Source organism: Pocillopora damicornis, chromosome 10 (assembly GCF_964200805.1).
Source record: "Pocillopora damicornis chromosome 10, jaPocDami1.2, whole genome shotgun sequence".
Taxonomy (NCBI): domain Eukaryota; kingdom Metazoa; phylum Cnidaria; class Anthozoa; order Scleractinia; family Pocilloporidae; genus Pocillopora; species Pocillopora damicornis.
The window spans coordinates 10,316,296-10,329,064 of record NC_142679.1 but is presented as its reverse complement, the minus strand read 5'-3'; the positions used below and the strand labels follow the sequence as shown (position 1 = coordinate 10,329,064).

The 12,769-nt window shown below is 39.5% G+C and overlaps 3 pseudogenes; 2 read left to right on the top strand and 1 right to left on the bottom strand.

Moving 5' to 3' along the window:
* Window positions 1-76: 76 nt before the first annotated feature.
* LOC113671228 (uncharacterized) lies at window positions 77-5,076 on the top strand (annotated as a pseudogene).
* A 4,566-nt stretch (window positions 5,077-9,642) lies between these two features.
* LOC149038869 (uncharacterized) lies at window positions 9,643-10,437 on the top strand (annotated as a pseudogene).
* Window positions 10,438-11,601: 1,164 nt separating this feature from the next.
* LOC149038868 (uncharacterized) overlaps window positions 11,602-12,769 on the bottom strand; it is a 1,192-nt pseudogene continuing 24 nt past the window's right edge.

Here is a 12,769-nt window from a genome sequence, read left to right as displayed (position 1 = left end):
ATGATAAAGTCATGTAAGTGTGCAAGCGTTTAAGAAGCCCTCAATTCAACCTAGAACTCGAATTGAGGGAGTCAAGATGGCAAAGTTGTCTTGTTCATTTGAACCTCACTGTAGAACCAGATGTGATTTTTCTTCATGCTGGCCGGGACGACAACGACTCATACCCCTAGCTTCGTGCATGGATAGCATAAAAGAACACTTGAGAGACGTCAATGTATCTCATAGATGCGTTTCCTCCGAGAAAGAGCTTATTTTAGTTCGTGTTAGCTTATTTGGAGGTTCGGAAGGCCACGATTTCACGGTATACCCTAAATATCGTGCACAACTTGGTGTGAGATTCAGACCCTTGATAAATGCCAGCATCCCCTCAATGGAAATCGGAGAGGTAAGGTTGAGAGAGGAGTAAATTTGAAGATGGTGCAAAATGGAACACTGTCGTTCCAGTTGGTGCAGGTAATTCATTATTGCATTTTGCGTCATCATGTAGACCGATTATATGCCGAATTGTTGTAAGACGCGTAACGTATGTTAGAGTCGATGAATAGGGTATGTGGAGAAAGCTTACTCAAAGGGAGCTTATCTGAACATAATCTTTTCTTACTTGTAACTTGTGACCGATTTGAAGATCATATCATGTTTGTCAGCTATACGCAGATACTGCAGAGGCGCTCACATAAACAGTTTGGAAGTGGGCGATCCTCCCTCTGACATTGAAACTATAACAAGTGAAATCCCAGTTTCGACAGAGGTGGAGTCCATGGACCAGACTGCAGGACCATCTCAGGAACAGAGAAGAAGGGAGTCCCCTGAGACAACCAAAGACAACTTTGTGTTGCCATGTTAACGCATGCGATTTCGAGATGAAATTGGCAGCGAGGTAAGACTACATGTCATTCCAAAATGTGTTTTCATAATGTGTAGAGGCCGAAAGAAAATATTGCAATACATGTTATTATTTCATACAAAATACCCAGCATTATTCCTTGCTGAGCCCAAATGTTCTGAATTGCAATATTCTGAATTTTGATGTTTTAGACATTGTGATCTACGCTACGTCATTGGACCTGTGCATGCCACTGTCGTCCCCATTATCAAATATATCACAATAACAATTGCGATCATAATTGTTAAGAATACGATTTATCATTACTGATATTATTATTATTATTATTATTGTTATTATAATTATTACCATTATTATCGTCATTAGGAAGAAATGTATTTCTACAAATAATTCGTGTAATGGAGTCAGATGCGTGGAGTGTTCTGTTAATCGCCAAACAAGCTTTTTCTCTCTAATTTTTTTTTTTTTTGCTACAGCATGGCGCTTCAAATTCAGACATTCTCTCGCCGTCGTCACAGGAGTCGTTGGTGGGGGTAGAGACGTCTCACGAGTGGCAGCCTGCTCCGCAGGTTGAGCATCAGCTGCGGTACCTTAACAGCTATCTAATGGAATCAACTGATGGCCGAATAAGCCCAGTCAGGTCTCAGTGCAAGTCCGATGTTATGACTATTTCATCGTCATCACAACGGTACTACCGCAAAAAAGCCAGCCAAGCTGTTAATACTGTGTTAAATGCTATTGCCCTGGGGAATTTATCGTGGCTGCTTCAGAAACTTTCGAAAAGTACAATAGCAGACAAGCTGTCCCTGTTACTTTTGAAGAGGACATCTTAGTGAACAGAATAGTGACCCTCTACAATGAAGCTAACTCTTGGTACAAATTCTCTCCCTCTTTACCGGTGACTACAGTAAAACGGAACTTCTACAGCTGGTTCCAGGACTGACCAAGTTCAGGATTGATGAGGCGAGAAAACATGTGTATAGGACTAAACCTGGACAGCTCATAGAAACACCATCCATAACTAGATCAAGACGAGATCCCATTAAGGTGGACCATTTCCTAGACTTCATATCAAGTCCATCATATATTCAAGACGTGGCATGTGGAACTAAAACGCTAAAGCTATCAAATGGCGAGAAAATGGAAATTCCTAATGTCGTGAGAACAGCTATCTCGTCCCGTCTGATACATCTGTATCACACTTATTGTATGGAGATGAACTTCAAACCACTCGGGAGGTCAATGCTTTTTAATATCCTTAAGGTAAAGCCCTGTTTTATTCTTTGGTTTTTACGTGCTGGTGATTGCGCTCTGTCGGGAACAGTGTATGTGAAATGAAGATCAGCATTAGTTGCAGGTTTTGTTTCCTTTGGTGATAGGCTGTTACTATCACACTCAAAATAGATACCAAATCAGAAATGTTTTGAACTTCAGATGTGCGCCGCCTTGCAGAAAAAGTCATAGGAGGTTTTGAACAGCATGCAGACGGATGGTGTCAATGCAGTCGCCTCCCTAGAGGAGATAATTGATTTTCTGAAGAAAATAGGTGAGAATGATGACGATGTATCTATATTTGTGGCTTGTTAACAGTATTTTCTGAGGGGAGGTAGTCCAGGGCTCATCATGGAAGGGAGAATTTGAGGATGTTAAGGTTGAGAGAAAGTTTAGAGAAGTCTCACCCTCTCTGACTATGAAGCCATCTTTATATTCTAATGCCCGATTCATTCAAAACCTGCATATACTTAAAAGCTACGACCGTTTTTGTTTGTGTGCCTGCATAATCAGCGCTAGGGATTGTTGAAATTCAGGTCAGTTTTAAGATAGGAACCATTACTCTTATAAGTGTCCTTCTCTATGTGGTCCTTCAGATGGCCTCCTTGAAACTTGCCCTTTTATTTCTAATCATTGACGTCTCATGGGTTGCACATGCTGTTAAGGGCACACGAATGTTTATAACCAATGTATTCCTCTTGATGCAGGCCTTCAATATGATAAGGCAAGAGAAATTGTCTCACGTCTGCAAGGTGGTAAAAGCTATCTGTCCACCAACTTTAAGCTACACATCTCAAGTGAGATACCCTGTGCAGATCATTGCAGTGTATATGTGCTGAGTAGCGATGAAGCTGAGTACCGAGAAACCTGTTCACATCAGCACAACATCGGCTGTGACCGGTGCAGTGACTTGAAGGATGCGATAATGGATATTCAGGTCTCATTATCACATCTTGAAATAAGGTACCATATCGATATTACTGACAATTCACAAAACATAGCTCGGAGGTACTTTTCTTTATGAGTATATCCCACATGTTGCAATCAAAAATTGAATTTTAGCAGCAAATAGCAGGATGCCGTCATATACATTGAATTTTGTTAATACTTACATTCTCTTCCTCTCCATAGCGACAAGGAGAAACAGAAGGAACTTGAGCATGACCTCCAATAGGCCATACCAAAACTTGAAGAACGGAAGTCACACATTGTACGATCTGTTCACCAAGATGCTGCAAAGACTGCTGCTGTTGATGCCCTTTCACAAAGCAGCGTGTTCTTAATCATGGATTGGGCCATGAAGTTCTTACCAATAAGCTACAGAGAGACACAGTGCGATTGGTTTGGCAAAAAAGGAAAGCCCTGGCACATTACTGTTGCCATTAGCAAAGCAAACAACGAGGAAATTGAGGTTTGTTTAATGTTGAAACAGTACTAGAGCCATTCTTTTCTCCAAGTTAGCATATAACTCTTAAATAAAATCTGAAGGAAAATTCAGTGCAAATTTCTGCAACCACTGATATGATGCACACTGACTACACCAATGTGAAAATATGAAAAGGCGAGTTTATTCGAGCTTGGACAACTAACTGCCCCAAAGCCAAAACTAAAAAATGCATCAAAGATTCCGGATTGAATTTTTTTTTTAATTAACCACTCTAATCTCTTCAGACACAAACCTACATCCATATATTTGATGAGTGCACTCAGAACTAGTTTGCGGTGGTGTCTTTAATTGAAAACACGTTGACAACACTGAAGGCTTTGAAGCCAAATCTCAGCCAAGTGTACTTGAGATCAGACAACTCCAGTTTTTACCACTGCGGTTATCTTCTGCTTTCGCTCCCCATTATCAGTGGCCGCACTGGTGTGAAGATCACGCGCTACGACTTTAACAAACCACAAGCAGGCACAGACATCGGCGACTGTCAGTTGCTGTTCTCAAAAGTCACATGCACCGCTTTCTAAATGAAGGCAATGATATCAAAACAGCCAGCGACATGAAAACCGCCATCGAATCGTACGGTGGAGTCAAGGGCTGCTATGCAGCAGAGTGTCAAGTTCAGCCATCCGCACAGACAATGACCAAACAACATGACAGGCGTACAGGCATTGAATAACTTCTCATACGAGAATAGAGGCTTGAGAATGTGGCGTGCTTATGGTATTGGACCTGGAAAGTTTTATAGTGCAGAACAGCTGACATGGTTTGGAACACCCCAAAGCCCCACTAGGCTCGTCACAATGGAAACGTTCAGCAACCCAAACATAGAAGTAAGTAGTTGTCTACAACGTACGCAGATGTCTGAACCTGGGTCATTGCGACAACTACCCAAACTATCACAGACAGAAGACGAAAGCAAAAAATTTTCTTGTCAGGAAGAAGGATGCATCAAGGTTTTTCAGTCGTTCACTGTCCTCTGAAAGCACCTTGACATCGGCAAACACATGTTAAAGCTGGCAAAAAAACCCACCTACAATGAGATCAAGAAGAAATGGATAGAGGCTGTCCATTCCGTAGGTGGTGGCTATGTTCACAGTCAGACCTCAGCTCAAGATTCTGGAGAACAATCCCTTGTTACCCAGGTGGATCTTGGATGGGCCCTTTGGAAACGCAAAAAGCAGTTGCCATTTCTCAAAGAGCAAAAAATTATCTCGCAGACATGTTCTGGACAGGGGAGGAAACTGGTAAGAAGGCAACTGTCTCTGATGTGGCCTCCAAAATGAAGAGTTCAAGAGGCGACACTGGCCAAAAAATGTTCTCTAAGACTGACTGGTTGACAGAGCAGCAGATCGCTCTATATTTTAGTTGGCTTTCTGTCCTGACGAGAACAGGTCTATTGCAGAGGTCCCCCGCTGTAAGTATGACCGAGGAGGAAGAGGCTGATGCAGATGAGTTAGCTTTAGAAGTCTCCAACGACCGTACAAGGCAAAAAATAAGGAGGGACCTTGAACTTTAAATTATTCTTTTCTGAGGGGTGCGGTTGTCAAATCCCATCTAAGGTTAGAAAGGCCAATTTTTGCCTTAGTTCTTATTTTGATTGTAAACTATGATAATAAACGATCAAATCAAAGACTAATGAATATTTTTTTCGTAGGAGAGCCATATCTGCTGATTTTAGCAAAATCTCCAAAATAAATGACAGAAAGAAAAGCCTTACGATTTTCTCATCAATATTTCGCTTGCATGCATCTCTATAAATGTGAAATTTCCATTACTACAAAAAATCTCGAAAGTTGTTTACATTTCTTAGCTTCCTAGATCAATCAGCTTGTATAACGAGCTACAAAATGTCGGTTTCTTTACTTAAATGACCGCTTACAGCTAGGATTGCGTGACACTCGTAGTCGAGAAGCTTGTCACAGTCGCAGATTTCAAAAGGCAACCAAGACAAAAATATGGCAGTGCCCAGAAATTTTTTTACTGATTTCCAGAGATGAAATGATGGATTAGAAAGGGGCATCCAAATCTAGTGTTGTAGCTTTCTGGCAGGGGGAGATATTTGACCTCCAAGTTATCAAATATTCGAATGAATCAGAAAGATCAAAAACACAGTAATTTATTCGACATTGTTGATTGACAAACCGTCAATCAAATAAATTGAACAGGTCTCATGCGTTCCTTAAGGATGTACCAGTATGTCTGCAGACTGTCAGGATAATATGTTAAATACAGTTGCAGTGAGAGCTTCGTACATTTTACCTATTTTGAAGCGATTTGTTGGTGAAAACCCAAGAAAACCGGAGGGTTGGTCTACCTCCCCCCCGGATATAATGAAAACAGAAACCACTCTGCCATTTTGAGTCTTAGGGTAGACCCTTTAAACTGGCAAAGTTTCATTGAAATCGGTGAGATGTCATGTGGTACAACTGCCTGCTGCTACCAGTGCAGTGCTCTACCAACTGAGCTAACAAGACAACTGGGAGCTGGTCACTGTGTTGGTTCCAAATAAACCCAGGAAGTGGTGAACAAACGGTTGTGAATATATGAAAGTCATATATTTGAACTACGGTTAAAGACGTGAATGTGAAAGCGATCTTCGCAGTAATGAACACTACTTAAGTAGTAGTGAAAAGAAGGCCTGAAAATAATTTAGGCCTGACCTGTGATATGTCTGTATCCATCTGTATATCAGATAACAAAAGATTTCGAAAAAAATTTCATAATACAATACATACATATTGCGGCTCAGTTCATACACAGGTTGAAAGATGTGTTTTAATCTGAATGTTTTCTGGGAGAAGGTTGTTTTCTTTTGCCACAAAAGGCAATAGAGTGTTGACCAGTGGATAATCTGCATTTGGATAGATTTTACTGTGACAGGTTTTAAATGTTAATAAAAAGTAGCGAGCTTTAAACATGATACTTCGGCAGCACGCCACCATTATCAAATGTAAAATTTTTATAACTTCAGTGACCCTTTATAAAGAAAGGAAAGTGTGAAACTAAATTAGAATAAAAATGAGATGAATTAAATCAAAAGAATATATAAAATTAAATGTACAGTTTCACTAGAATAGAGTTTTGAGTGTTCAGAGTTGTTCTCCTTTTCCTTATTAAAAGCATCTTGTAAACAAGGCACTCAAATTTCCATGGCATTTCTTTAGGATGCCATATTGCTCATGAAGATTACAAGCCCACTGCTTGTAATGAGAGATGTAGTCGATGATGGAAGAAAGGCACTGAGGATTCTGTGAGCCCATTACCCTGGGACTGGGAAAGCATGTGTGATTTCGCTTTACACTAAACTAACATCCTTATTTTAAGTGGCGAATGAGTCTGTCACTGACTGTGTAATCAGGGCACAGATGGCGGCAACAGCCTTGAAAAATGCAGGAGAAACTGTAACTGACAGTCTTCTTATAGCAATGGTGCTAAAAGGATTACCAGAAATTTAAAAAGCTATGGTTGTCACACAGAGCAAGAAGCAACAAATATTTAGCGAATTCAAAGCCTCCCTAAGAAGCTTTAAGGACACTGAGAAAGCAAGAACAGTAGATAGTAACGACTCCATTCTGAAAGCAGAAGAAAACCTCGAAGGGGCAAAACCACCAGTGAAACTAAAAGGAAATGTAACCTGCTTCAACTGCACCCAGCAAGGCCATGTGGCTCGTTTCTGTCTTATCAAGCCCAAAGGAGGGAAATGGTGCAATACTTGTCACTCAAGTTTCCACAGTGATAAAGCATGTTGTCGTAAAAGAAAGACAGATGACAATAAGGCTAACCAAGCATCTGAGAAAACAGACTAGGACATTGAACACCTATTTTTTTCTTTGAGACCTATGCCCACGTGGATGAGACTGTCTCTGGTAAACCTACATCCAGGAAGCCTACCACACTATTAGTTGATTGTGGTGCAACTGCTCATATTATTACTGATACGTCTAGGTTCATGAAGTTTGATGACACATTTAATCCAGACAAGCATATCACTGAGTTTGCAAATGGAACTTGAGCAAACAATGTTGCCCTAAAAAGAGATGTTGACATTACTATTGCTGATTCGACAGGAACACCTCTCAAAGCAACTTTGCAGAATGTCCTGTTCATACCATCTTACCCTCAGGATATATTCTCAGGTTAAGCTGCAATGAGAGAGGTGCCAGTGTGACTTTCCAGCCATATTCTGCTGAGCTGACATACAAGGATGGCACAAAGTTTATCACTGAGAAGCATGGCAGATTGTGTTATTTCAACACATATGATAAGAACACCGACTCTGATTCCGTAAACTGTGTACGCTCAAGCAGTGAGTGGCACCAAATCCTAGGACAATGTAATTATGATGACATTGTGAAACTAGAACATGTTGTAGATGGTATGAAGGTTATCGTATTTGCATGTGTATGGGCCGCACTGTTTTCCAAATAAATTTTGTGCAAAATGGGGGTGCAGCCTATACACGGTATAACTTAAATCTTTGTTTCATCAAGAGGCAAGGCTGCTAAGCTATGTTTGCTCGTGTCCCCGATCACGTACGCAACTTCATGCGATCATTTTTGAGGAAATAAAACAAAATGTTAGTGTACTTCGAGTAGAAATCTAGCAAAAATTACGCAGGTATCTTTTCTTTTACCTTTTTTTAAAATTTAAGACTGTTTTGAAGAAATCACTAGCCATTGTTGTTTTCATTTACATTGTTCGATCGATGGCATAATATGTTAGATGATTTAACGTGACGAATTTTGTGATATAAACAAATATATTTCGGCGGTATTTGGCACTTGCCAAGCCTTTTGCCATTTTGATAAAACACGAAATTATTCTTTTTCAAGAAAAAATAGTAAAAAGTCGGGGTGCGGCTTACACACAAGTGCAGCCTATACACGGGCAAATACATTAGACATACGAGCTCTACCAAACCTAGTGATTGTAATGTATCTATACTAGGAAAACTCACACAGAGGAGGAACAGAAAGCCAGATGCAAGTGCAACTATTCTGCTGGAGTTAGTTCATACTGATCTTGCTGGACCTGTTGATCCAGCCTCTAAAGAAGACTTTAGATATTGATTGGCTTTTACAGATGATTTTTCAGATGCAGTATTTGTCTTCCTTCTGAGGAACAAAAGTGATACAATGGCTTCTACAGAGAGATTTTTGGCGGATTCAGCCCCATATGGTAAGGTGAGATGTATAAGATCAGACGATGGTGGTGAGTTAACTTCTGGGAAATTTGAGGCACTTCTCGGAAGGGATTGCATAAGGTACAGTACCTCTGCCCCCTACTCACCAGGTCATATGCTGTTATGGCAGCGGTGTACACACGAAATAGGTGCTATAACAATCACCTAAACCAAACTCCTTACTTTGTTCGCACAGGTCGGAGACCTAACTTGTCTAACATGAGAGTTATTAGGCTTGAGTGTTATGCCTACAAGCAGAAGAGAAGCTAGACCCTAGCTGTACTAAAGGGATTTTTCTGGGGTACAACAAAGGAAACATACTTACCTTATGTATTTCCCAGAGATTGGTAAGCTAATGAAGCGCAGGGTGGTTAAATTCCCTTTAAACAGTGTTGATAAAAAGCAGACTGAAACAGGAAGTCTGTAATGTGATGATGAGGATTTCATGTTGTTACAGCATAACACTATTCCTGACATGTGTAATGCATCTGGTACTAGGGAGCTTACAAATCCATGACCTCCCAGAGGATGATGAAGTCTCAACACCAAGTACTTTAGGCGCATACGCTACTGGATGTGGCATTATTTTGCGTGTTGTTCTGTTTTGAAGTCGTCTTTGTAGCAACAACGCATTGAAAGGTACGTTTTGTTCGGAATATTTGCTGAATCTAACACTTAATCTGCAAACACCTTCCAAATCTACTAACAGGAGCTTTCCTGAAACAGCTTTTTGCTTCATTGAATGTTATTCACGTCATAGTTCTTATGTATTAAACAGGAAAGATGTCAAACTGCGAAAATAATGACCCAAGCCCTTTAAACACACAGTAAGGGAATAAATAAAAAGGGAAAATGGCGTTTTTAGTTCAATTCAGATACCAGGATAGATAAACCGGAAAAGGAACAAGTCTTTTTCATTCAAAGGTTCTAGGTTTTTATCCGTAAATTGGCTATAAATCAGTTTTGAATGGTAAACAAATGTTCTTTCAGTACTCTCGAGTAGTCACAAGATGCAGCACAAGCAATGCGAAGATTCAGTCAGATATACTGAAAAATTTTGTCAATTGAATACTCGTGTCTAAGTTTGATATTTCAGTCCTTTAACATATACTGTCTTTGATTAGATATCGACTGCTATTTCAGGAACTCAGCAATGAAATGGACAAAAGAACACAATGTCTTATTGGGAAAAAAGGTTATGCTGTTCGAACTGCAGAAATACAAATTAGGAAGTGAAAGAGGAAATTGCCTCGACCAAATTGCTAAAAGCCTGAATCAGTTACAAGAGCCATTCTTCAATGTGTCACAAAAGTCGATCACAGACAAAGGTTACTGAAAAGAGACTTTAAGATGAAGGATTGATACGAGTGAAAGGGATCTGGAATTTCGTCAGAGAAATCAGAAATCCATGTAATAATGGAGGATTACCTCGAGAGAAAAGAAGAACAGGAAAGAGAATCGGAGAAAATTTCTGATAAAACAGCTAAAGAAAAAGCTTCCACCAAAGAGAGACAAAGAAAAGAGCAGGAGATGATCAACCACGGAAGAAAAGAAAACATACACCAAATGAAACGATGGATTATTCAAAAGAAGCAACAGAGAAGGAATGTGAGCTGAAGAAAGAAGAACTAGAGATTGGAAAGAAACAAGAAGAGGGGGCATTGGCGCAACAAAACCTGATGCTTCAATAACATCAAGAAATCTCCAGGCAATTTCAAGTAATGTTTAAAAAACGAGCAGGAGTGTTTTATCGGGTTTTTGACCCGATAAAACACGTGCTGCGAGTTTTTTGAACGGCTTCAAAAACATTCTTGGAAAAGCGTGTGTCAAGGGAGTTCCTAACAATTATGCTTTTGTGAACGTTAGAAATTAGCATACGAGAAAAAAATTAGGAATTAAATTAGTATGCAAGAAAGCAGGTTTGCCAAGGAAAACTTCTCATAATTTAGGGGTAACATGCGCAACCCGATTATTTCAAGAGTCAGTCGAGGAGGTTAATTAGAGAGAGAACAGGTCATCGATCAAATGCCTTGTTTAAATACGAAAAGTCCAGTGTTGAGCAACCACACCAAGTTAGCAAGATTTTAGGCCCCCCTGAAAATAGGGAGACTACTCGCAAAAGGTCAAACGCAGAGGTTAGCGAAAACGAGTTGGAGTCACTTCTGCCAACTGATCTTGAATTCGAAGTTTCAGATGATGTATTGTCTAATATGCCTTTACCAGATTACTGTACTAATGGAATAGAGAATTTTTCCAGATGTGTATTTCACAATTGTACTATTAATTTGGTGCAAAAGTAAATTTACTGTGTGAAATTTGTTGAAAGAACATTAAATATGTTCCCACCATTTGTTGTGTCAGTTTCTGTGTTGATAATTAATTAATATTCATAAGTCACGTGCAGTGTCTTTATATCTGATAAAACACCGCATACTAATAAGGATGAGGTTTATCGATATTAAGTCACTGCACGTGATGTATTATCTACCATTTGATAGGTTAATGGGCTTATGAATTATTAATGAGTTTTTGAAGACCAGTTGGACAATAAACAGCAGTTCCACATGACGTGTCAAATGTTTATGAAGCAACAACAACAACAAAGCCAAGCACTACTTGAACTCTTGAAAAAGGGACATTGAATTCACTAAGTTGATTTTTGTTGTTGTTTTTATTATACATACAAAGCTAGATTTTCGCTTTGCCGCCCAAGTTTACCCTATTTAACTACCAACGAGTTTTAAAAAAATTGTTCAAGCTTTTTTTACACAGCCGTTATTCATCAGTGCTTTCTAATGTCCAAAATTTGATGAATCATGAAATGTTTTATTTTGAAGCTGTATCCTGATGTATGTCCTTGCTTGTGTAATCCCTTTAACGTTTTATCATTGCTAATAATTAAATAAAATAATCATCTAAAGCTGGTGGATTGATACCAAAGTACTCTCAGGTAACAGAACCATATAATTAGTGTGGGCGTCTTGCATCAAGGCACAAACTATGTACATTTTACCCACAGCACTTAAACCAACTTCAAGGTTCTTTTTAAAATCCAAAAATTTGAAACAGTTGATTACATCATTAAAAACCTATTCAACTGAAACACGGGCACTGCTCATAGATTTGTTGAATTCTACTTGATGTAGTGTCTACACTGCTCCCTTGTAAGGTCCCTATAAGTGTGCTCTAAGAGGGCATACTAGGTCGCCATACACACACATAGGTAAACCAGTAGCTGGTGAATTAGAAAATCTTTGCAGGTCTTGTAAAAGCCCAAACGAGGCCAGCATACCACTGTCATGACGTTTTCCTTCTACTGGACCACATAAATGACCAACCAGCCCATTAGGCAACGCTACTGATTGGAATTTCATGGAATGTACTCTTTTATGTCCATAATAAATGGCTCTCTGATTTTCTCCTGGCCTACACACTGCCTGCACTGTTCCATCAATAAACCCGCGGCATTTTTCCAAAGCTGCGCCTGATCGATATATCACATCAGCATACAACATAAGATTTGCCAGGGAAAGCAGGTCATGATTATACCTTGAGAGTAAGTGATGCCATCTGCTATAGATCCAGTCAATCATGTGGTTTGTAATAATACAAACATCCGGAAAAGGTGTAACAAAGTGAGAAACCATGTCCCCATAACGGCAAGGATACATAAATTGCTTGAGATAGATACATAAAGCAGGAATCAATCCAACTACCAGGCCATTGTAAGTAACAATCTCATCTGGTAATCGAAGATATTCAGCAAGCTTGAAGATGTCATTTTTGCAAAATCGGAATTCAGCTTTGCAATGGTCATTTCCCAGCTTGTCTAAATCGAATCGATCATACTTCCAATATGAAAAGTCCGGGCTTTTTTAAGTATTGGCATCATACAGCAAAACAAACTGCCTATCATTGATAATTCCTTTTCTGTATGCATATGCGATGCACTGCCTGTTCTCTCTGAACTTCGGCATTTTAATCAACACGTTGATAAAACTATTTCTAAATAAAAAAAAGTCAGTCT